A 21511-nucleotide genomic window follows, 5' to 3' on the forward strand; every position below is an offset into this window, starting at 1 on the left:
CGATGATGCTGACATGGAGAAATAGATTTGGGTGTCATCAGCATACTGATAGCACCCTGCACCAAATCTCCTGATGATCTCTCCCAGCGGTTTGATGTAGATGTTAAACAACATCGGAGACAATATGGAGCCCTGGGGCACACCATACAAGAGTTCAGATTTTGAAGAACAGCAGTCTCCAAGCGACACCATCTGGAACCTGCCCGAGAGGTAGGAGTGGAACCACTCCAAAGCTGTGCCTCCAACTCCCAACCTCCTCAGACGCACCAGACGGATACTATGGACAATAGTATTGAAAGCCGCCGAGAGGTCCAGAAGGACCAACAGAGTCACACTTCCTCTGTCAATTGCCAATTGGAGATCATCCATCAGGCCGACCAAGGCAGTCTCCACCCCATAGCCCGCCCGAAAGCCAGTTTGAAATGGGTCAAGATAATCAGTTTCCTCCAACACTGTCTGGAGCTGGGAGGCCACCACCCTCTCAATTACCTTGCCCAGCCACAGAAGGTTGGAGACAGGCCTGTAGTTGTTCAAGTCTGAGGGATCCAGGGTAGGCTTCTTCAGAAGTGGTCTAATAATTGCCTCCTTGAGACAAGGAGGCATCCTACCTTCCCTCAGAGACGCATTTATAACCTCTATCAGGCCTTCTACAACAACTCCCCTGCCAAATAATATAAGCCATGTCGGGCAAGCATCAAGAGAAGAGGTGGTAGGCCACACCATTCAAATCAGCTTGTCCACATCCTCAAGAGTCACAAACTGGAACTGATCCAACCTAATCACACAAGAGTCGCTGGACACCTCCACATCAGACACTGAAGTAATTGTGGAGACGGAATCTATGTCGGCCCGAATACGAGAGATTTTTTCCACAAATAATTCATTAAACACATCACAGCGGGTAATCGATGGTTCAAGATTCTGATTCAAGGAATGAGGGGCACTCACTAGCCCTCTCACAGCCCTGAACATCTCTGCGGGACATGAACTTGAGGATGCAATATGGGCAGAAAAGAATCGCTTCTTTGCTGCACATATCACCTGAGCATAGGTCTTCAAATGAGCTCTATGTTTCAATCTGTTGGATTTAAGCCGAGTCTTGCTCCACTTGTGCTCTAGTTGTCTACCTCGCTGCTTCCGCCCCCATAGTTCTTCTGTATACCAAGCAGCCAATTTTGAAGCGGGTCGGAGAGGATGCTTAGGAGCGATCATGTCTACTGCCCCAGTGAGTTTGCTGTTCCAGTTCTCCACCAAGGCATCAACAGGATCGCCAGCAGAGCCAACTGTCATGCCTCAGACTTCTGACTCAGAGGAGTCAGGGCAGGAATGGGAGGATTCGCCTGCTGGTGAGGGCTCAGAGGCACAGCAATAGGACTTGGCAGGGAGCCCAGACTCTGGAGCTAAGGATTAGCAACAGCTGCCAGGCATGATGTCTGATGGGGAGGAGCCTGGGATTTCACTTGTCTTGAGAAGATGGCTCAAGAGGGATGCTCAGTGGAAGTCACGCAGGCACAGGAGATCACTAGAGAGGAAGCCGAAGTGCTGACTCAGGGAAGGCTGATTGGCTGCTGGTTCTCTTGAGCCCTATATATTTGGTACTCTCTCAATTGCTCAGGGCTGTTTGCAACGTTCGCTGGCTACAGACAGTGTGCCATTGAATTCCCAAACTTTGTCCGAGTTCCAGTTTGCCTTGTTTATGCTTCCTGCTTTGTTCTGTTAATTCCTTGCTCTGTTGTCCTTCGCTATTTTCATTCCTTTGCTCTGAGTTTTCTTTCATTTATTACTCTGTTAATGTTAGAGGGGGTTACCTAGTGCAGTTCAGGGAACTTAATTCATTTACTGTTTTCTTTGCGAGCCTTTTATTTTTCATTCATGCAGTTCCGCTGCCGCTTTCTGTTATCTCACTGGGGAATGCTGAAGGGGGTTGTAAATCCTGTTGGGTTAGCCAAGCTTACAGATTTACGGCACCAACACTAAATCCCTCCAAGGCTTCTTGAAATCCTATTGGATCCAATAACCTTCTTGGGTGGATCATCCTAATAGGTCTCTCGCCCCTGCAAAGGTGGGAAGTGATTTTGAGTCCAACCTTAACCAGATGGTGGTCCATCCATGACAATGGGGAAATCACAGGATTCCCCACCCACAGAACACCACCCTGATCAGAGTGAAAGACCAAATCAAGCATGTGACCAGCAATGTGCGTTGGTCCCGAAACCACTTGGGATTGGCCCATAGTCGTCATAGCTGCTATGAACTCCTGAGCCACTCTGGACAAATCAGTCCCTAAGTGAACATTGAAGTCCCCCAGCACCACAAGCCTGGAGGACTTCAACACTAAGTCTGAGACCAAGTCCGTCAGCTCAGTTAGGGACTCAATTGAACAGCGGGGTGATTGGTACACCAACAGCAGTCCCAGTCTATCCCTGGTCCCCAGACTTAAGTACACACATTCGATATGGTCCGACACTCTAACAGGGATTCTGGTAAGGGAAAAGTTATTCTTATAGACCACAGCCACTCCACATCCCTGCCCACGGTCCGTCACCCACTCCTCAACAGAGTAGCCTGGAGGAAGAAGCTGGGAGCACACTGGGCCCCCAGCCTCCCCCAGCCAGGTCTCTGTAATACATACCAGGTCAGAACCTTCATCCAGAATCAAATCATGGATGGTTTCTGATTTGTTCTGGACAGGACTGGCATTACAGAGGAGCAAGGTGAGGTTCCAAGGATGAGCAGAACTGTTCCCCAAGGTCAAAGAGCTGGCAGGACAGCAGGAAGGGGAAACAGCTATTAGATTTCCAAGTCCCCTTCCTCTGTAATGGCCCTCTGACCTGCCAACGTTACTTCTTCTGTTCCCCACCACGACCAGAATGGCCACCCCACAGTCAGTGGACACGCCCCCTGTCTCCCCATCTCCAGTTAAGACCAGATACATTCTAAGATTATCTCACCCAGGACAAATTAAAACAGAAGCTCCAATATTAAATGCCCCCCCCCATATACAAATACCTAGGCCAGGAGACCTGGCCCTTGCCCTTGCTGTCCCCTGAAGTGGCTCCCCCAAAGGGGTGACCCCCTTTGGTGTCGCCCCTTCAGTGTCACCCCCGTCAGTGGCAGGCCTGCCGCCACTGGCAGAAGCCTATATAGCCCTGAGCAGGCAGCTCTAGGCAGATGGAATGCAGGAAACTGCCAAGTCACCGTCATCCCCAGCCCCAATCCTGCAAGGCCTCACCACAGCACAGCAGCCAGTCCTGGGGGGCAGATAACAGACAGGGAAGCAGCAGGAGAAGCAAACAGGAAGCAGGAGAAGCAAACAGGCAGGCACCCAGTCTCTCACCATGGGGTCTACCTAGGAGCAGTTGTTGTCTCTCTTCTCTCTCCTGCCTCTCTTCAGCGATGGCTGTTTCGTCTCTCCAGAGATGGCTGTTTGTTTTGTGCTCTCCATTCAGCCATGAACTACAGCTGAAATTAAGCTGCACGCTTCTTCACATATCCTTTTGTAACTTCTAAAAAAATCCTTCCGTTCTTCAAACTTAAAGAACTGTCTCCAGACCTCTTGCTTGGCTGAATTTTCCACAAACTGGATCTACTTGGGGACTGAACTGCCATTCTTCTCCTACAAAGGGTTATGAGGCCCAGAAGCCAGTAAATAAAAGAGAAAAGCCGAGAGAGTTAAATAGAAAGCAAAGAAAAGAGAAAAGCTTTAAAAGGGAAGACAGCACAAGGATTCCAGACAATTGAAATGTTGCAAGGTCCTGAGCACGAGCTCTGGTCAAGATGGAGATGCTCCTCAAGAGCCATGGACTTGGTAGTGTTTTGCACACCCAGCATCCTGCAGATGCAGGAAAGGAGCAGAAAAAATGTTTTGTTCTTGACCCGAATCCAAAACAACCCCATTTTGTTCTTTGTTCGAAATCAGCCAATCCGAAACACCCCAATTTTGTTCTTTGTTCGAAATTGCAAAATACGAATCTGAAACGTTTTGGATTTTTAAAAATTGGCCTCAGGGAAATACTAGTAGGTGGGGGTGGTAGTGCCCAATGGGTGGAAACTACCACCCAAAATGTCAGAGGAATTGGGCAAAGGGCTGATTTTTGGTGAATTTTTGAAGTATAGGATTTTTCCCATAGGGAAGAATGGAGGTTTCAGCAAAAGTAAAGCTTCATGTTGGGGGGAAATGGGTGGCCCAGAGCAGAGTAGGATGGGTGGTAGTGCCCAGTGGGGGCAAGGAAGCTGCTAGCATTATTTCAAAGGAATTGGGCAGAAGGCTGATTTTTAAAGATGTAATGGAGTTTGCACGTCTTCCCCATAGGGAATGATGGACCTCCATAATTCCTGCCCCATAACTGCACTTGGGGGGCACCAAGGTGGCCCAGAGCAAGTGGTGGTGTTTTGAGTGTAGATTCAGATTCTCTGGTAGAATATGAGAGTGGATTCATGGTTTGTCGTTGAAAATCTCATATGCTGCCAGAGAATCTACACTCAGAACACCTCAGAAACAACAGAACCCAGCACCCCATGGGTTAGCAACCCATAGGGGTGGTTGGCACCCTATGTGCACTACACCACCACTCACTCCCGGCCACCCCAGTGCCCCCCAGGTGGAATTATGGATCTGCTGAAACCTCCATTATTCCTGGGGGGGGGACCTTAAAGAAGCATGAACTTCAACAATTTCTAAGAAATCAGCCCTTTGCCCTATTCCTTTGGAATCTGGGTTGTGGCAGGCACCCCTTGGGGCACTGCCACCCAACCCACTGTTTTGCCCCTCAGGCCTCCTTTCTGCCCCGAATCTGCCCCAAAGACATGTCAAATTCAGAAATTCTTTAAAAACCAGCCCTTTTCCCAATTCCTTTGGAATCTGGGTGGCAGCAGGCACCCATTGGGGCACTACCACCTGAACCACTCTTCTGCCCCCAATGCCCCCTTTCTGCCCCGAATCCACCCCAAATAACATCAACATCACACATCAACAACAGCAGCAGAGCTTTGCAGAGAACCAGCCAGATTTCCAAAGGTCATGCACATCCACATCCCAACTGCCTGAAATGCAATTGATCTACACACAACAGTGTGAAACAACAACAATGAAATGCACACTGCTCCACTGGCCAATAAGAGTAAAATTTACCCTTAAATTTGCTTTAAAGGAATAAGGAGGCAATTGCCAGCAGATCAGCCCATGCTTTCGCTGGCCAATCTGCGGGCTGGAAGGGCTGGAAATTCAAACAGATGTCAAAACTCAAAATGGAGACTGAAGGAGAAAGACTTTTTGCGATTGCAAAATGGAGTTCCAAAACAGCCGAAACAACAAAACGTTTTGTATCCGAAACAGGGACGTTTTGTTTTGTCTACAAAATTTTCTGTTTTGAGCATTTGGTGTTTTGTTTTGGCTCAAAACAGCCGAAATGGCCTGTTTTGTGCACAAAACATTTTGTATCCGAAATGAAACGCACATCCCTATTTAGAACCTTGCAAAGAAGTATGAAATGCTTTATTTATGGAAGCCCCAAACACTTGCAGAATAAATGTCCCCAAAATAAAGTGTTTGCAGACAAAAGGCAAGCAAAACAAAGTTGCAAAGAGAGTGAGTCATCCGGGAACACAGAGTACAGAACTTACAAGCAATCAGGGACTAGAGCTAATAAGCAAAGGATATACCTTGCAAGAATAGATAAAGTTTTGGAAGCTAAGTCTGAGAAATGCAGCAGTGGGCATTTGCAATGACTCAGGTGGTACAAGCAACCTGATTAGAGAAAAGGAGAGATTTATAAACCTAGATACAAGTTGTAAAATCCCTATATATTTGGAAGATGGAAAACTGATGTATGCAGAAGGGAAAGGATCTGCACAGTTGCTCTGCAAACTGGAGAAAGGAGAAACCATTGGATTAACAACTGAAGAAGCTTTGTATGTGACGACTCTAGAAACAAGTCTGATTTCTGTAAAATATGCTACAGAAAGTGTCTACCAAGTCAAATTTTAAGGAGGGCATTGTTTCATTACTCAAAAACTGGAATTGTTTATGAAAGCAGTTTTACAATAGAATATATTGTTTGAAGGAGAATATGTTACTGAAATTCCTTCACAAAATTGTGAAGGAATGCAAACACAAAGGATGTCTGAATTTGTGGTGCAGAAGGTTAGGCCATAGAGATGCCAAAATGATATGTCAGGCTGAAAAGTAGGATTTGGTAAAGGGTCTAAAGAATAGCCCCCTGCAGCACTGAATCAAAGTGTGCATGCTGTATAAGAGGAAAGGCAACACACCCTGCTTTTCTTCCATGCAAAGAAAGAGAAACAGCATCCTTTGGATCTGATTCATAGTGATGTTTGTGGACCTATGCAAGTTAATACATCAGGAGAGAATAAACATGTTCTTACTTTCATTGATGACTATTTTAGATACACATATTAAGTGAAATAACTGTTAAGTGAAAAGGGACAAGTACTAGAAAGACTAAAATAATATGTTGCAAGAGTGAGGAACAAGTTTGGGAGAAACTCACAGGTCCTCCACAGTTATAATGGTAGTGAATAATGCCATAAGATTCATAAAGGAGGAAGGCATTGAACACCAAAAGACTGTTCCTTATACTCTGGAGCAAATGGAGATGTGGAAAGAAAGACACTTCTCTTATGGAGATGACCAGATGCATGCTTTTAGATGCCGGTTTGGCTAATAAATTTTGGGGAGAGGCAGTGATCACTGCTACTTACCTGAAAAACAGATTGCCAACAATGTCTCATGAGTTATGGCATGGCAACAAGCCCTCTTTGAGTCATATAAGTGTGTTTGGATCTAAAGCATACACCTGTATACCAAAAGCCAAAAGGACCAAACTCAACTGTAGATCTGAGGAAGAAATACTTGTTGGCTATCCCATAGGATGTAAAGGATATAGGATTTTACATTTTGCCACAGAAACAATTAAAATATGCAATGTAGCATATTTCAGTGAAAATGAAAACCAACCACTATTGAATTGCCAAATTTTCAGTTGGGGAAAGAATCAAGGCAATATGACCAAAAGGAAGGAGCCACTGTAAGCTTTACACCTGGCAGCGATTCAGCAGAAGAGAATGCTGATGACAAACAAAGGGTGCAGCATTCAACATGACAAAATAAAGGAGTTTCACCTAAGAAACTTCCCTACATTGCAAAGAGTGAAAGATTTCAAGAACCAAGCATGTAGAAAGAAATGGATAACTTACCTGCAAATGAGGCACAAAACTGGAAGGAAGCTGTGAAAGAAGAAATGGAATCATTGCACAAAAATAGCACATGAGCACTCACAGAGCTACCTGAGGGAAGAAAGACTGTGAGGTGCAAGTGGATTTTTAAAATTAAGCAAAATGCAGAAGGACATGTCCAACATTACAAAGCGAGACTGGTGGCAAAGGGATTCTTGCAAATATATGGGGAAGATTATGATGATACATTTGCTCCCGTTGTAAAACACACCTCAGTATGGACACTCCTAAGCATTGCAGCAGCAAAGAAAATGCAACTGGATCACAAAGATGTGAAAACTGCATTTCTTCATGGAGACATCAAAGAAGATATTGATATGGAGCAGCCTCCAGGATGTGTGGAACCTGCTAAAGAAAAACTTGTATGTAAGCTGCAGAAAAGTTTTGATGGACTAAAGCAGGCTGCAAGAGCCTGGAATGTCAAATTAAACCTGTTTCTAGTCATGAGGGATTTACCCAAGGAAGAGCTGACCCTTGCCTTTACATGAGGCTCAAAGAAAACAGATGGACCTATATACTTACTTGTGCTGATGATTTGATAATTTGTTATGAAAAGAGAGAGGACAACCTTGAAATAATAAAACACCTGAATAATGAGACAGAAATAAAAGAACTTGGGCCTGTTTCACACTATCTTGGGATACACATAGACAGAAAAGAGGATGGACACTATTTGCTTAACAACAACAAAAGATTTAGTAGAGTTTTGGGGCTTACAGAGGCCAAAGAAATGACTACACCTATGGAAACAGGTTATCTAAAACAGAAGGAGGAGCATGAACTTCTGCCAGACAACAGTGAGTACAGGATAGTGATTGGAAATTGTTAATATGTAGCTATGATAACAAGACCGGATATAGCTGCATCTGTGGGTGTCTTGAGTACAAAAGTGAGCACACCCAGCAAGGATGACCAAACTGTAGTAAAGAGACTAGGCAGGTACGTAAAAGGGACAATCCATCTAAAATTAAAGTTCTCTGCTTGTAGTGGACCCAAATTAGTAGGTTATATGGAGGTCATATAACCTACAGCAGGGACATCAACATCCAAAATACTCTATAAGATATTCCTTACTTGCAAAAACCGCTAGTACGGGAAGATGAAGTTAGATCAGCACTCCAGTCATTACCAAGTCGAAAGGCTGCAGGAATTGATGGAATAGCTACAGAAATATGGCAGACAACAGAAGAACAGTCAAGGCTCTAACCAAACTATGCCAGCAAATTTGAAGAATGACACAGTGGCCAAGAGATGGGAAGAGGTCAGTCTATGTACCCATACCAAAGAAAGGAGACTTAACAGATCGTGCAAACCATCGCACAATAACCTTAATTTTCATATGCTAGCAAAATAATGCTCAGGATCATCCAACGCAGATTAGAGCCCTACGTGGAAAGGGAAATGCCGGATATCCAAGTTCGTTTCAGAAAAGACTGAGGAACAAGAGACATCATTGCTGATGCATACTGGATAATTGAGATAACCAAATAATACCAAAAATAAGTCAGTATGTGCTTTATTGACTACAGAAAAGCCTTTGATTGCATCAATCATGTCAAGTTGTGGAATATCCTTTGGAAAATAGGCATCCCAGAACATCTCATTGTTTTCATGAGAAACCTATACACAGGACAGGAAGCCACAGTCCAGATGGGACATGATGAAACAGTCTGGTTCCAGATCAGCAAAGGAGTAAGACAAAGATGTATACTTTCTCCTTCTTTATTCAACTTATATGCTGAATATATACGCAGAAAAGCTGGATTGGAAGAAGATGAGCATGGTTTTAAAGTTGGAGGAAGAAACATCAATAACCCACGCTATGCTGATGACACCACTCTGATAGCTGAGAATGCAGATGATCTGCAAGCTCTAGTAATGAAAATCAAGGAGCACGGTATAAAAATGGGACTTCGACTAAATGTAAAGAAGACTAAACTAATGACAACAGGTACCTCAAGCAGCCTCAGAATTGACAATGAAGACATTGAAGTAGTGGATAGCTTCTGCCTTCTAGGATCAGCCATCAACAGTAAAAGATCCAGCAGACTAGCACTTGGTAGGGTTTCAATGAAGGCCTTGGAAAGAATATTTAGATGCCGTGACGTGTCTATACCTACAAAGATTAGAATTGTTCGGACAATGATTTTTCCCATAACACTCTATGGATGTGAAAGCTGGACTTTGAAGAAGCAAGACAGAAAAAGTATTGATGCTTTTGAACTTTGGTGCTGGAGAAGAATTTTGAGGATACCATGGACAGCCAGGAAAACAAACAAATGGATCATAGAACAAATCAATCCAGACTTTTCACTTGAGGCACAAATGACCAGGCTCAAACTGGTCATTACACATTATGCAAAGACCCAGCTCCCCTGAGAAGTCCATAATGCTGGGAAAGGTTGAAGGAAAGAGAAGAAGAGGATGACCAACAGCAAGATGGACAGACTCAATTATGATAGCAATGAATTCACCACTGAGAGACCTAAAAGGCCAAGTTGAATACAGATCATCCTGGAGAGAATCTATCTATGTGGGTGCTAAGATTTGACACCAATGGCACAAATCAATCAATTAATGGATGCAGACTGGGCTGTGGATCAAACAGACCAGAGGTCAACCAGTGGTTATGTATTCTTTTATGGTGATGGAGCAGTCAGTTGGCATAGCTGCAAGGAATCAATAGTTGCTATTTCATCTACGGAGGCAGAATAGTATCTGCCACTCAAGCATGTCAAGTGGCGGCGTGGCTGCACAAGCTAATGTCAGATTTCAACATAGACCTACCAAAACCTACTGAGATGTTCGAGGATAATCAAAGCTGCATCCAGATCTCACAAATGGAGAAAAATAAATTTAGAACAAAACACATTGAAACCAAAAATCAATATGTGCAAGATGCACAAGAAAAGGGACTTGTAAAATCGATGTATTGTCCAACTGAATAAATGGTAGCAGATGTGCTAACTAAGCCGTTGCCCAGGGATCGTTTCAAAACCTTGACAGAGAAGTTGGGACTTATAGAAAGCAGCCTGAGCCAATGAGAAGGAGTGTTGGAGCTGGGATCCTGGCAGCATCAGCTCTCAGCTGCAATATCTCATAGTGACCACTTTGGGGGCAGGGCGGTTAGGGTCATGTAATCAGAAATGGTCTTGTCCACTCGATCACTTCCGGATTCTACTACCTAATTGTGCTATACGTGTAGCCATGGGTAGAGACTACAAAGAACTCAACAGGAATGATCTTTATCACCTGTGTTTGTTTGAATGAATGTTGGAAGTTTTTTCTTTTCTTTTCCAGGGGAAACCCGGCACATAATTCAGTAAGGTGTATACTTTTCCTTTTCTCTGTTGACAGGGATGAAAAAACCTTTAACAACAGAAAAGTTTGAAATTGTCCAAGAGAGCATCAAGATGGAAGTTATCAGACCATTACTGAGCAGCATGATTAGACAAATCAATACAGTATTACATTGCCAGCTTCTGACTTCATTATCCAGACTTATTTCCGGCAGGAGTTGTTACACACTTTGATGTATTTTGCACTTGTGGACTTATTTGTATTTGCCCATTTGGAAGAAGGATTGACAAGATTGCTCTATATGTATATAATTGCCAACTTCTGAAATGGCTTTGTTCTCAGCTCAAATCAATACAGGCACGACCGTGCCTATATAATAGCAAAATGCATGTGTACAAAAAAGTAGGGAAAATGTTAATATAAATATGTATTAATGTATTGTATCGACATGGTAGTGCCAGTATAGCAAAGATGAGGAGTTGTTTCAGTATTCTGCCATTATGAGCCCTGAACAGTCTGTTAGTCATAAATTGGATACTGTCTGTCCAATCTGCCTGACCATTTGCAGAGATTGCCTAGGTGACAAAAGGCACCCTCCCTCCAAATATGGTATAGATCTCTTGTAAGATGGCTGCAATGCAGCAGTTTAAAAATGGAAGCTTAAATTCCATAACAGTGTTTGCCAGCCCCCTTTACCCCTTAGGCACACTTTAAAAAATAATAATAATAATGAGTCACATTGCACCTCCAAATACAAATGCATCCTTTCGCCTCCCCCAATATTCTCACACACACACACACACACACACACACACACACACACACACACTATAATTATTTGTTATGCACTGGGAAGAATGACCCACAGGGCCACTCACCTGCAAAAGTGGAGTTTAAACTCCCCACCTTTGCAAGTGACTTGCTCTTTGTATGCACTGGGTGGGATGGGGCCATCCTGTGGCATTAAAGGCAACTCACTTCCAAAAGCAGGGAACTTCCAATGGAAGTTGCAATGTGCCACTGCCCCAAGGCAAGTGCACATTGCTCACCCAAGGCTATCTCACTGCCCCAAGGCTATTGTACATTGCTCGCCATCCCCAGTGGCTCTCTGCCACCAATGTTAAACTATGTAGAATGATGGCCAGAGTTTTTTTGTACTTGAACATGGTCAAAAGATTCCTGCAGATTCTCAACTTGAAAACCTCTAAAGAACATTATACCAGAGATTCTCTAGATATTTTCTTAAATGTCCTCTTGCTGCTTTTTCACAGAAAATTGCATCCATGCTAAGATATTCATGGATTCCTTAGCAGAGATTCCTAGTATTCTTTGAATTCTATGAATTTTGACTTCTAGGATCCCTGGCATGCATGGATTCTCGTGGGAGGCACTGTTTTGCAATGGCAGATTCCAAATGGTGTCCCTCGGAGACTGCTACTCTTCTAAATCTGAACTTTTATATGGTGTTCCTCAGGGCTCCAATATTGTCTCCAATGCTTTTTAACATCTACATGAAACCTCTGGGAGAGATCATGAGGAGATTTGGTGCAGGGTATTATCAGTATGCTGATGACACCCAAATCTTTTTCTCCATGTCAACATCATCTAGAGAAGGCATAACCTCCCTAAATACATACCTGGAAGTAGTGGTGGGCTGGATGAGAGGATGAGAGGCTGAATCCAGATAAGATGGAGGTACTTAATGTGCGGGGTCGGAACTCAGGAGACGGTTTTGATCTGCTAGTTCTGGATGGGGTCACCCTTTCCCAAAAGGAACAGGTACACAGACTGGGGATGCTTCTGTATCCAAACCTTTTCCTGGTGTCCCAGGTTGAAGTGCCTTCTATCAGCTTTAGCTGATATGCCAGCTGCATCATTTCTTGAGATAAATGCCCTCAGAGCAGTCTACTGCAATGTGGGGCTGCCTTTGTATGTAGTCTGGAAAATGCATTTGGTACAGAATGAGGCAGCCAGGTTGGTGTCTGGGTCATCTCATAGAGACCATATTACTCCTATACTAAAAGAGCTACACTGGCTCCCAATAAGTTTCTGGGCAAAATACAAGCTGCTGGTTATAACCGATAAAGCCTAATAGCTTCGGCCCTGAATATTTAAGAGAAAGTTTTCTTCGCCATGAACCCCATCACCCATTGTGATCATCTGGAAAGGTTCATCTGCAGTTGCCACCGGCTCATCTAGTGGCCACTCAAGGATAAGCCTTCTCCATTTCTGCTCCGAGGCTTTGGAATTTAGGGATGTGCAGACCGGTTCGAATTCAAACTGGTTCGAGTTTGAAACGGCTCGTTCAAAGATTCAAACTCAGACCAGACAGGGCTCTAGTTTTGCCCTTCTGGTCTGAATTCAAACTGAATCCGAACTGGTTCTAATAGAACTGGTTTGAATGAATTCGAACTGGTTCGAGTGTGCTATGGACTCCCTAGGAGTCTGTTTGTGTCTCTGCTGTGTCTGTCCTCCATTTTGAGTACCATTGTTTACTTTTGCTCCCTTCTGTCCTCCATTTTGTGAGCCTATTTGCAGACTTTGCATTGGCTGGGCTATTGATCCTTTGGCCAGAATGAGTCTTGCACTCTGGTAGGCTGTTGACTGTGCCACTATTTGAGAGCTGGCACCCTGTTGGCCCGGGGCGGGGGGGTAGTGCAAAGGTGGGGGCTCCTAAAGGAGGGCGTTTCAGACTTATTTAAGCCAAGCCTCTGGCCTGTAAAATTCTCTTTGGATGCAGTTGTTGGATCTGGACTGTGTGCTTGTGAGCTGCTGGTGTGTCTGAGTCCTTCACTGTGTGCTGCTCTTTCTTTTGTCCCTCTTCTTGCCTAATCTCTGCCCTGTGTGTGTCTTGTCCTCTTCTCCTCTGTGATTTACTTCTTACACCTTCTTTTACCATCTTTTATTGTTGTTCTCTCTCTCTCTCATTCATTCCTTTATTATTTGGCCAGGGCCCTAGGCCTTGGCCCTTCCACACACACTCTCCACACCCCACCCTATATGTATTGATTTCATTTTTACCCTGCCTCTTTTCCTGTGTGTGCTGATTTTTGCTTTGCTTTTGTTTTTTGTTTAGTGTGTTCTTTTAATTGTTGTTCCTGCCTGCCTTCCTGCATCCATCCTATCCCATTCCCTGGCTTGTGTGGCCCACCCTCTCCTTCCCCTGCATCCATTCCTCTATGTTTGTGTCTTTTTTGCTATTACCTGTTTGTGTTTGTGGGGTGTGTGTGTGTGTTTCTTTGTTGTTTTCCGGCTTGCCCTCCTCCTTCTACATCCCATCCCAGGCCAGTCCTCCCTGGCTGGCCCGGAGCCTAGGCCCTGCAGCCCGGCCTGGTCCCCCCCTGACCTCCTGCTGCCATCTGCCCCTCTGGAACTGCCCCCCCCTCTGTTTGTGCTTTGGATTTGATTTTTGTTCTGTTGAGTTTGTTATTTATTATTGTTGATTCTTGATTATTGTTTGCTGTTTATTGTTGTTTATTGCTGTAGATTATTGATTGTTGTGTGCCCCTTCTAGGCCTGGTGTCTCTATCCTCCTGCCATCTCCCCTTCCCCTCCCAGCTAGATTCCCCCCCCCCCAATCCCTCCTCTCTGTGTGCCCCTTGGGTATGCTGTCCCCTTCCTCCTGCCATCTCTCTCTCTCTCTCTCTCTCTCTCTCTCTCTCTCTGTCTCTCTCTCTCACTCTCTCTCTCTCAATCTTTCTCTCTTTAACTAATGCTCTCCTCCTTTGCTCTCTGCTCTCTCCGGTCTCTCTTCCTGTCTTTTTGCTCTTCCTCCTTTCTTTCTATTCCCTTCTCCCACACAGCTGCAGCCAGCACCTGCCATCCTTTTAAAATTATTTTCAAAGTATTTTGATTTTATTTGTCACTGCTTGGGGGTGGGTGAGTCACCACGAGTAGTGGCTCATTCTGCCCTCACCCTTGACCATCCCGGCTGCTTGTGCCACCCTGTCTGTGTGCCGGCCCAGTGGTTGGTTGCTGGTTTCCGTCTTTGACCAGCAGTGTGCAGCAGGAGAAGGACCGGAAGAAGAGGGGTGAGTGCATGCATGTGAACCTTTTGTTGTCCTCACCATCCCTAGTTGGTGGTTTTAGATAGGGCCTCCTTTATTTTGCAATGCATTTGGGTGTGGGGAGGGATATTTTGTGTATTGTTGTTTGCTTGCAGAAATTTCTATTGCAGGTTGTTTCTTTTTTTGCAGGTCTACCCCCCGACTATTGTTATTATTGTTGATTGCTTGCATTATTGTATTTCTTGCTGTGAGTGGAGTAGGTGGGTAGGGAGGCTTTTGTTAAAAGGATTGTTTTAAATAGGCTAGGCTTAGCAAATAAATTTTTACCCCCCCCCCAAAAAAAATTCAAAACTTCAGTTCTCACTAAAGAAGGGTTTTGTTTGATTTTTAGGTTCCCCAAGCTTTGACTCCATCCCCGGTAGGTGCTCTCTGTTAATCCCCCCCCCCAGTTCTCTTTTCCCAAAAAAGCAAAGCTTGCCCCCACACACACACCTCCACCTGGTTAGGGTAACTGCCTGCCACCAAGGGGTCGCCTCTTTTAAAAAAAAATTCCCAATAGAACACCTTCCCCCAATTGCCTTCCCCCCAAAAACAAAGGTTCCCTTCACCTCACCTCAATTGGCCTCTTTCCCCCGCCACTGCTAAAGGTCTTCCCCCCAATTAGCACTTTTCAAAAAGAGTATTTCCCTCCCTCCCCACAAATTGGCTTTTCTGCCCCTAAAAAAACTTTTTGCCCCTTTCTAGCCTTCCTCCTAAAGTCTCCCACCAAGGTTTTAATATATCTCAGCAATGCAAAGGCCGTGTTCAAGCCAGGCCTCGCAGCAGGTTGCTAGGCAGAGGTGGGGGAGACTGGGGCCAGGTGCAGGTGGCTGTGCTTGTGGCTGTGGGGCCCAGAGGACAAGGAAGACAGCAAGACCCTGAAGATACTCCAGTCCTCCCTATCCATGAATTTTTTGGCCCAGCTGAGTCATTGGTGCGCAGACTGGACTACGTCCCCCAGCCTGCTGCCGGTGCCGGTGCCGGCTGAGGCCAAGGCACTAGGAGACCTGTGGTGGCGGGTCCCTCGGCGGCAGTGCAAGGTGCTGGTGCACCACCAGTGGTGGTGGTGGAGACTGGTGGTGCAGGGGAACAGGCAGAGGGCAGGGAGGAAATGATGGCTGCAGGCAGTGCAACCAGATTCTCCCTCCCTCTTGGGGCCTTTCTCCCTATTATTTCACTGCTCAGTCGAGCTCCCCCCCCCCGATGAAGCCCAGGTAGTTGTGGTGGGGTCCAGTGATGGGTCCTCCCACTCTGGCTCTGGCGAGGAAGGGTCTGCTGATGTGGTGGTGGAGAAGAGGCCTCAGCCTGCCTCTCCTCCTCTGCCAGTGCAGCCGGGCTCTTCCTCCTGCACGCAGGGAAGAAATGGGACAGTGGTGGGTAGGCAGCGGCAGCCGCCCTCCCATAGGACCGCAGTCACCCAGGAAGAGGCAAAAGAAGGGGGCCTCTCAGGGCAGCAGTGTCTGGTGGCATTTTGAGGTGCCTGAAAATGCCCCGACCTATGCCTGTTGTGTCCACTGCAGGGAACAGGTCAGCCAGGGCAAGGAAGTCAAACACTTAGGGATGACACCCATGTGGCAACATATGGAGCGTCATCACCTAGCTCTCCTTGGCCCCGCTGGAAGTGCTTGTGCACCCCATGTTCCTGCCAGTAGGGTGGACAAGGGCAGTGTGCCAGCCAAAAAGCAGGCTACACTGCCAGTCCAGCAGTGGACACAGGTGTCGGGTAGCAAGTGGACTGTTCATGTGGACCATCATCATCTCACTCGCCTCATAGGGAGATGATTTCCACTGATGACCAGGTGGTCGAGAACTCCAGTTTCCACTGGATTCTCCAGTACCTTGTTCCTGACTACAAGATCCCCTCAAGGACCAGCCGGAACATAGTCCCCTCCCTTTACCACCGATGCAGAGAGCTTGTGTCAGCCAGGCTGCATGTGGCCCCAGCTGGCACCAGCGTGCATTTCACGACTGACCTCTGGACCAGTGTCAGTGGAATGCACGCTGCTTTCCTAGCCCTCACTGCCCACTGCTGGGGCCCAGAGAGAGGGGGGACCTTCATGGGCACTGCCTCTGGATCCAGAGCATTTCCTGCTGCACTAGGGTACAGGTGGGCAGTTCTGCATGTGGGGACCATGGGCACAAGGCACACCATGGAGGAGGTGGTGGCTGTACTTGGCCGCCAGATAGAGGAGTGGATTGGTGGGTGTCCACACCTTTTCTGGGGCTTCATTGTCACAGACAATGGCTCCAACATTACCACCGCTGTCAAGATAGTCATGGGCTGTGTGAACATACAGTGTATGGCACACATACTCCATCTGGCTGTCTGGGATGCCCTCGGCCATTGGGAGCTGAAGGCATCCAAGCATCAGCCCTGCCCCGCCCCTGCCAAGTGCTGCTGTTGCCACGGCCACACTTGTCGAGAAGGCTCGCAATCTGGCTGGCCATTTGCACCGCAGCAAGAAGTCCAGGTGCCTGCTTCACGAGAAGCAGGCCGACCTCGGGATTCCCCGCCATCTCATCCCAACATCCGTAGAGACGCAGTGGAACTCCACCTTCCTCCTTTTCCAGCACCTGCTGGAGCAGGAGAGAGCCCTTGGCGCTTTGGCGAGGGATGGGTCCTTGGCTGACTGCAACCTCTCAAATGCAGAGTGGAAGCAGATGTCTGAGGCAGTGTTGGCTCTCGAGCCCTTCCAGCTTGCCATGAAGGGCTTGTGTGGCGACACCACTCCCTTGAGCCAGGCGCTGCCCACAGCTCTGGGTCTTGAGAAGCTGATGGGCAAACTCCAGACTTCTCTGACCATGCCAGAGTGTCGTGCTCTGGCTGGAAGGCTGAAATCTGGGGTGGCCAAGTGGCTTGTTGGTGAGTTGGGTAGCAGGGAGGAGTATGTCCTTGCTTGTCTCTGCGACCCAACCATCAAGGGCAATGTCATAAGTGTCGATGACTTGCCCGGGTGGAGAGACCTCGTGGTCCAGAAAGTTAGGAAGCAGGAGGTCATTAGGACCAGAAGAGACCAGGAGGGTGGTGGTGGTGCGGGTGCGACTCCCTCCGAGCAACCCACATCTAGCGGCAGTTTGGGCGGCCAGGCAGCATTGGCTACCCCTTTCCCTTCCTCTTCCCAGTCCAGCACCGTGGCATCCCAGGCAGCAGCGCCAATGCAGCAGGCACTTCCTCCCACCGTGAAATCCGCCCAGTGGTTTCAGCCGGTATGTCTTGGCACCTTGCCTGGTGTGTGGGAGGCTTGACCTGCCATGCCCTCCAGTGCTGAGCAATGCGTTGCCCAGTACTTGGAAGAGCCTGTGGAGAAAGACACCTTGATGGACCATGTGCAGTTCTGGGTGACCCACTGCCAAGTCTGGCCGGACCTGGCAGTGGTTGCTGTGCACCTCCTGTCCTGCCCGCCAACCAGTGTCCAGAGCGAGTGGGTGTTTTCGCGTGCTGGGGACGTGGTAACACCTGCTCAGTCCTGGTTGGACACTGGTCTGGTGGAGCAGTTGGTTTTCCTGAAGGTCATCCTCCCCTTGCTGGGCTACCCCAAGGTGCAGGTTGAGTTGGGTGAGTGATTACTGTGGTTGCCCCATGGTTGGTCACCTGCCTAGCTCATCCTCTGCTCATCTCTCCCCTCCCCTCCCCGCTTCCACCTCTAGATGAGCTGACGTGACAGATGACTGAGCCGTGCCAGCTAAGTCACAGCATGCCCACTACTAGTGCTGCGACTGGCCCAATGTTGATACACCCCGCCCGCGCCCACTTAAGAAACCCAATGCTGACCATAAGCCCCTATCTCTTCTCACTTGTCAGCATTTGGGGGCCTGGCGTCACACACACACACAAGTAACACAGCCCCATAATAATATTAGACTAGCCGCAGTGGCGGCTGCCTACATGTTTTGTAAATATGTAAATAATAAATTTTAAAATGTTAATCAACCCTCTAAACATATCAAAAATCATATTTGAAAATGATGACTCACAAAAGTATTGATTTTGAAAAATATGGAAACCAAGAAATCATGTGGAGTTGATTTGAATGTTTAATAACTTTTAAAAGCTGTATGAATTCTCATGGTGATTATGGTTTTATTGTTGATGTTGACTGATGGAAACAAATCTTAAGTATAGAACTTGTCAACACAACATATTGATTGATTGTCTTAAATGGGTTCTTTGGGGGAGGGGAGGGAATTGGGTCTGTGTAATTCAGTTTCACTGTGCTTGTACTTGTCTTGAGAGAAAGGTGTGTGTTTGTGTGTAGGTTGTTTCTGTTGTGTGTGCGTGTCTGTGTGGATGGATGCTAGCACTGTCTTTGTGGATGGATGCTTGCTGTAGTGTAGTGTCTGTCTGTGTCTGCATTCCCCCCCTCCCTTCCCCTCTCATCCCTCCCTCCCTTCCCTCATCCATCCCTCCATCCTCTTCATCACCATTCCATCCTCCCCTCCACACCCACCTGCCCCAACCTGGTCTGGCAAGATGATGAGAACTGGCCTCCCACCAAAGCACACATCATGTGTGTATATGTGTGGCATCCGACCTACTCTGAGCTGGACCTCCTCTCCCTTCAATCCCTTCTGAAACCCCCTCCCCTCCCCTCCTGCTTCCCCTCTCCTAGCTAGCTAGCAACGCACACACAACCCCACACAAACACAAACACGCATGCACACTGGTGCCACCACCTGCCTGGGGCCTCTGTGTCCTAGAGCAAATATGTGGTGGACCAGACACAGAGGCATTTCTTTCCCCAAGCAAGGCAAAAGGCATGCACTGCACACCCAAAGAGAAGACACTAGACAAGCAGAAGAAAACTAGAAAGTAGAACTAGTGAACCAGCAGGTGAGTGTCGCTCTCCTCTCCCTGACCTATCCAAAGAAAAAAAAGGAGCAGGGATCCACAATACCCCAAGAAGAAAAACAAAAAACAGACCGTGGACAATTAATCTAATAAACAATTAAAGAGGAATGGGATTTAATCAAATAACATACTAAACGTAATATAAGATATACCAAAAACCAGTATATGTACAGAAAGCATATGACTGAAATATACTCTACAAAACCAGTCATGTAAACATCTACAAACAGCATATGATGAATGAATACAATGCACATAAACAGATGCTAAATAGTAAACTCCCACTAGGAGCCCAAAGTCAGGTGGAAGCAAAAGAACCTAACAGCCAGAAGTTGGCATCAATATGTGGCTCCAAATTCGCTCATGTTCACAACAGCTCTTGTAGTTATCTTGTAGTCTGATAGTTGGGAGCGATGATTGGGGATGTAATCAGTTGTACTCGAGGTTTCAAAAGTTGATAACAGGAAGACAGTACATGCTGTGTAGTCTGCTGAATGCCGACTGAAGAGACTGGAAAAGGCACTACAGCTGCCCCAGGATAACTAGCTGTTTCACTGAATGCTTCTTCAGGAACACATCTCACCAGTCTCAATTGCTATATTAACAATAATACAGTCAAAATTAACACTTAAAAAATAATTACTATACATAAAGATAAAAGCTGGTCAATATCAAAGACAGTGTATAAATATACTCACATTTGCAAGTTCAAACCATAGTAACACTCAATGTTCCTCCAAGCAAGTAGAACCCTAAAAGCATACTCACTCATTTGAGTTGTTATTTAAGTATTGTTCATTATGATTGTGGCTATTACCACCTTATGTGTGATTTCTCTGTGTCCCTTTGGAGCAGTTTACAGGGGCTTCACAGCATTGTTGAGTAGTGCCTCTGTTAGCTTTCTGAATTGATGATTGGTTATCTGGTTTGGCTAAATAGTTCTACAGGTATTAAAATAATATTCATATATAATATATAATTTACAAGTATTAGATAGATAGTTCAAACTAGTTCAAAAAAGGTTCAAATTCAAACCGAACCAGGGGGAGGGTTCGAGCAAAACCAAAACCAAACCACCCCCACCCAGTCTGAACCCGGTTCGAATTCAAACCGAACCGGGTGAACCAGTTTTGTGCACATCCCTATTGGAATTCACTTCCTGCTGAGAAAAGAGCCTCCTCATCTTAGATAACTTTTAAGAAGGCAGTTAAGACACATTTGTTCACCCAGGCTTTTAATTAGACTTACAGTTTTTAGCACTGTGTTACATTTTAAATCTTAATGTTTTAACATTTTAATTTTGTTTTAATTTGCATAGTGGTTAGAGCAGGGTTTCTTAACCTTGGGCCCCCAGATGTTGTTGGACTACAACTCCCAGAATCCCCAGCCATGCCTGGGGATTCTGGGAGTTGTAGTCCAACAACATCTGGGGGCCCAAGGTTAAGAACCCCTGGGTTAGAGTAGGACCAGGAAGACTTGAGTTTGAATCCCCATTCAACCATGAAACTCACTGGGTGACTCTGGGCCAGTCATGTGTCTCTCAGCCTAGCCTACTTCACAGGGTTGTTTTGAGAATAAAAATAAGCATGTACGCTGCTTTGAGCTCCTCGGAGGAGGAGCGGGTTATAAATTTTTTAAAATGAATATAAATAAATATTGTAAACTGCCCAGAGATGTAAGTTTTAGGCTGTATATAAATATGTCAAACAAATAATGGCACTTCCTATTTAACAGAGCAGTGAAAATGTAAAGCTTAGGTATAGTTAGCAATTATTTTTTAAAATCATAAAACCACTGGCTCATGAGTTATCTCATTAATATCAGTTGTTTATTGAAATACAAGGGCATTAAAACTTCAGCCAGTGTATCTTAAACATAAATTGTAAGAACAGGGAGCTGAATAATCTGTTATTTATTTTCTGTCACCATGTTTCAAAGTTGGTTGTCCATGGGAGTTAAATCAATGTGTAAACTTTGGGTTGTGTCTGAACCTCCATAGATAGAAGGAGGTTTGTGTGAGTGACAAATAACCTGTTTATAAACACTTGTGACCTTCTCTTGA

General features: G+C 46.0%; 1 long non-coding RNA gene across 2 annotated transcripts in view; it reads left to right on the forward strand.

Annotated features, from left to right (window-relative positions):
* Positions 1–21511, forward strand: part of LOC128328432 (uncharacterized) — a 113023-nt gene that overhangs the window by 78216 nt on the left and 13296 nt on the right. The window contains exon 1 of one of the 2 annotated variants that reach the window (XR_008309210.1): positions 15050–19431. The exons of the other annotated variant lie outside the window; for it this stretch is intronic. This is a non-coding gene — a long non-coding RNA (uncharacterized LOC128328432). Of the gene's footprint in view, positions 1–15049; positions 19432–21511 lie in introns of those variants that run through there. 2 annotated transcript variants of the gene reach the window in all.

This window comes from Hemicordylus capensis, chromosome 5 (genome assembly GCF_027244095.1).
Source record: "Hemicordylus capensis ecotype Gifberg chromosome 5, rHemCap1.1.pri, whole genome shotgun sequence".
Taxonomy (NCBI): Eukaryota; Metazoa; Chordata; class Lepidosauria; order Squamata; family Cordylidae; genus Hemicordylus; species Hemicordylus capensis.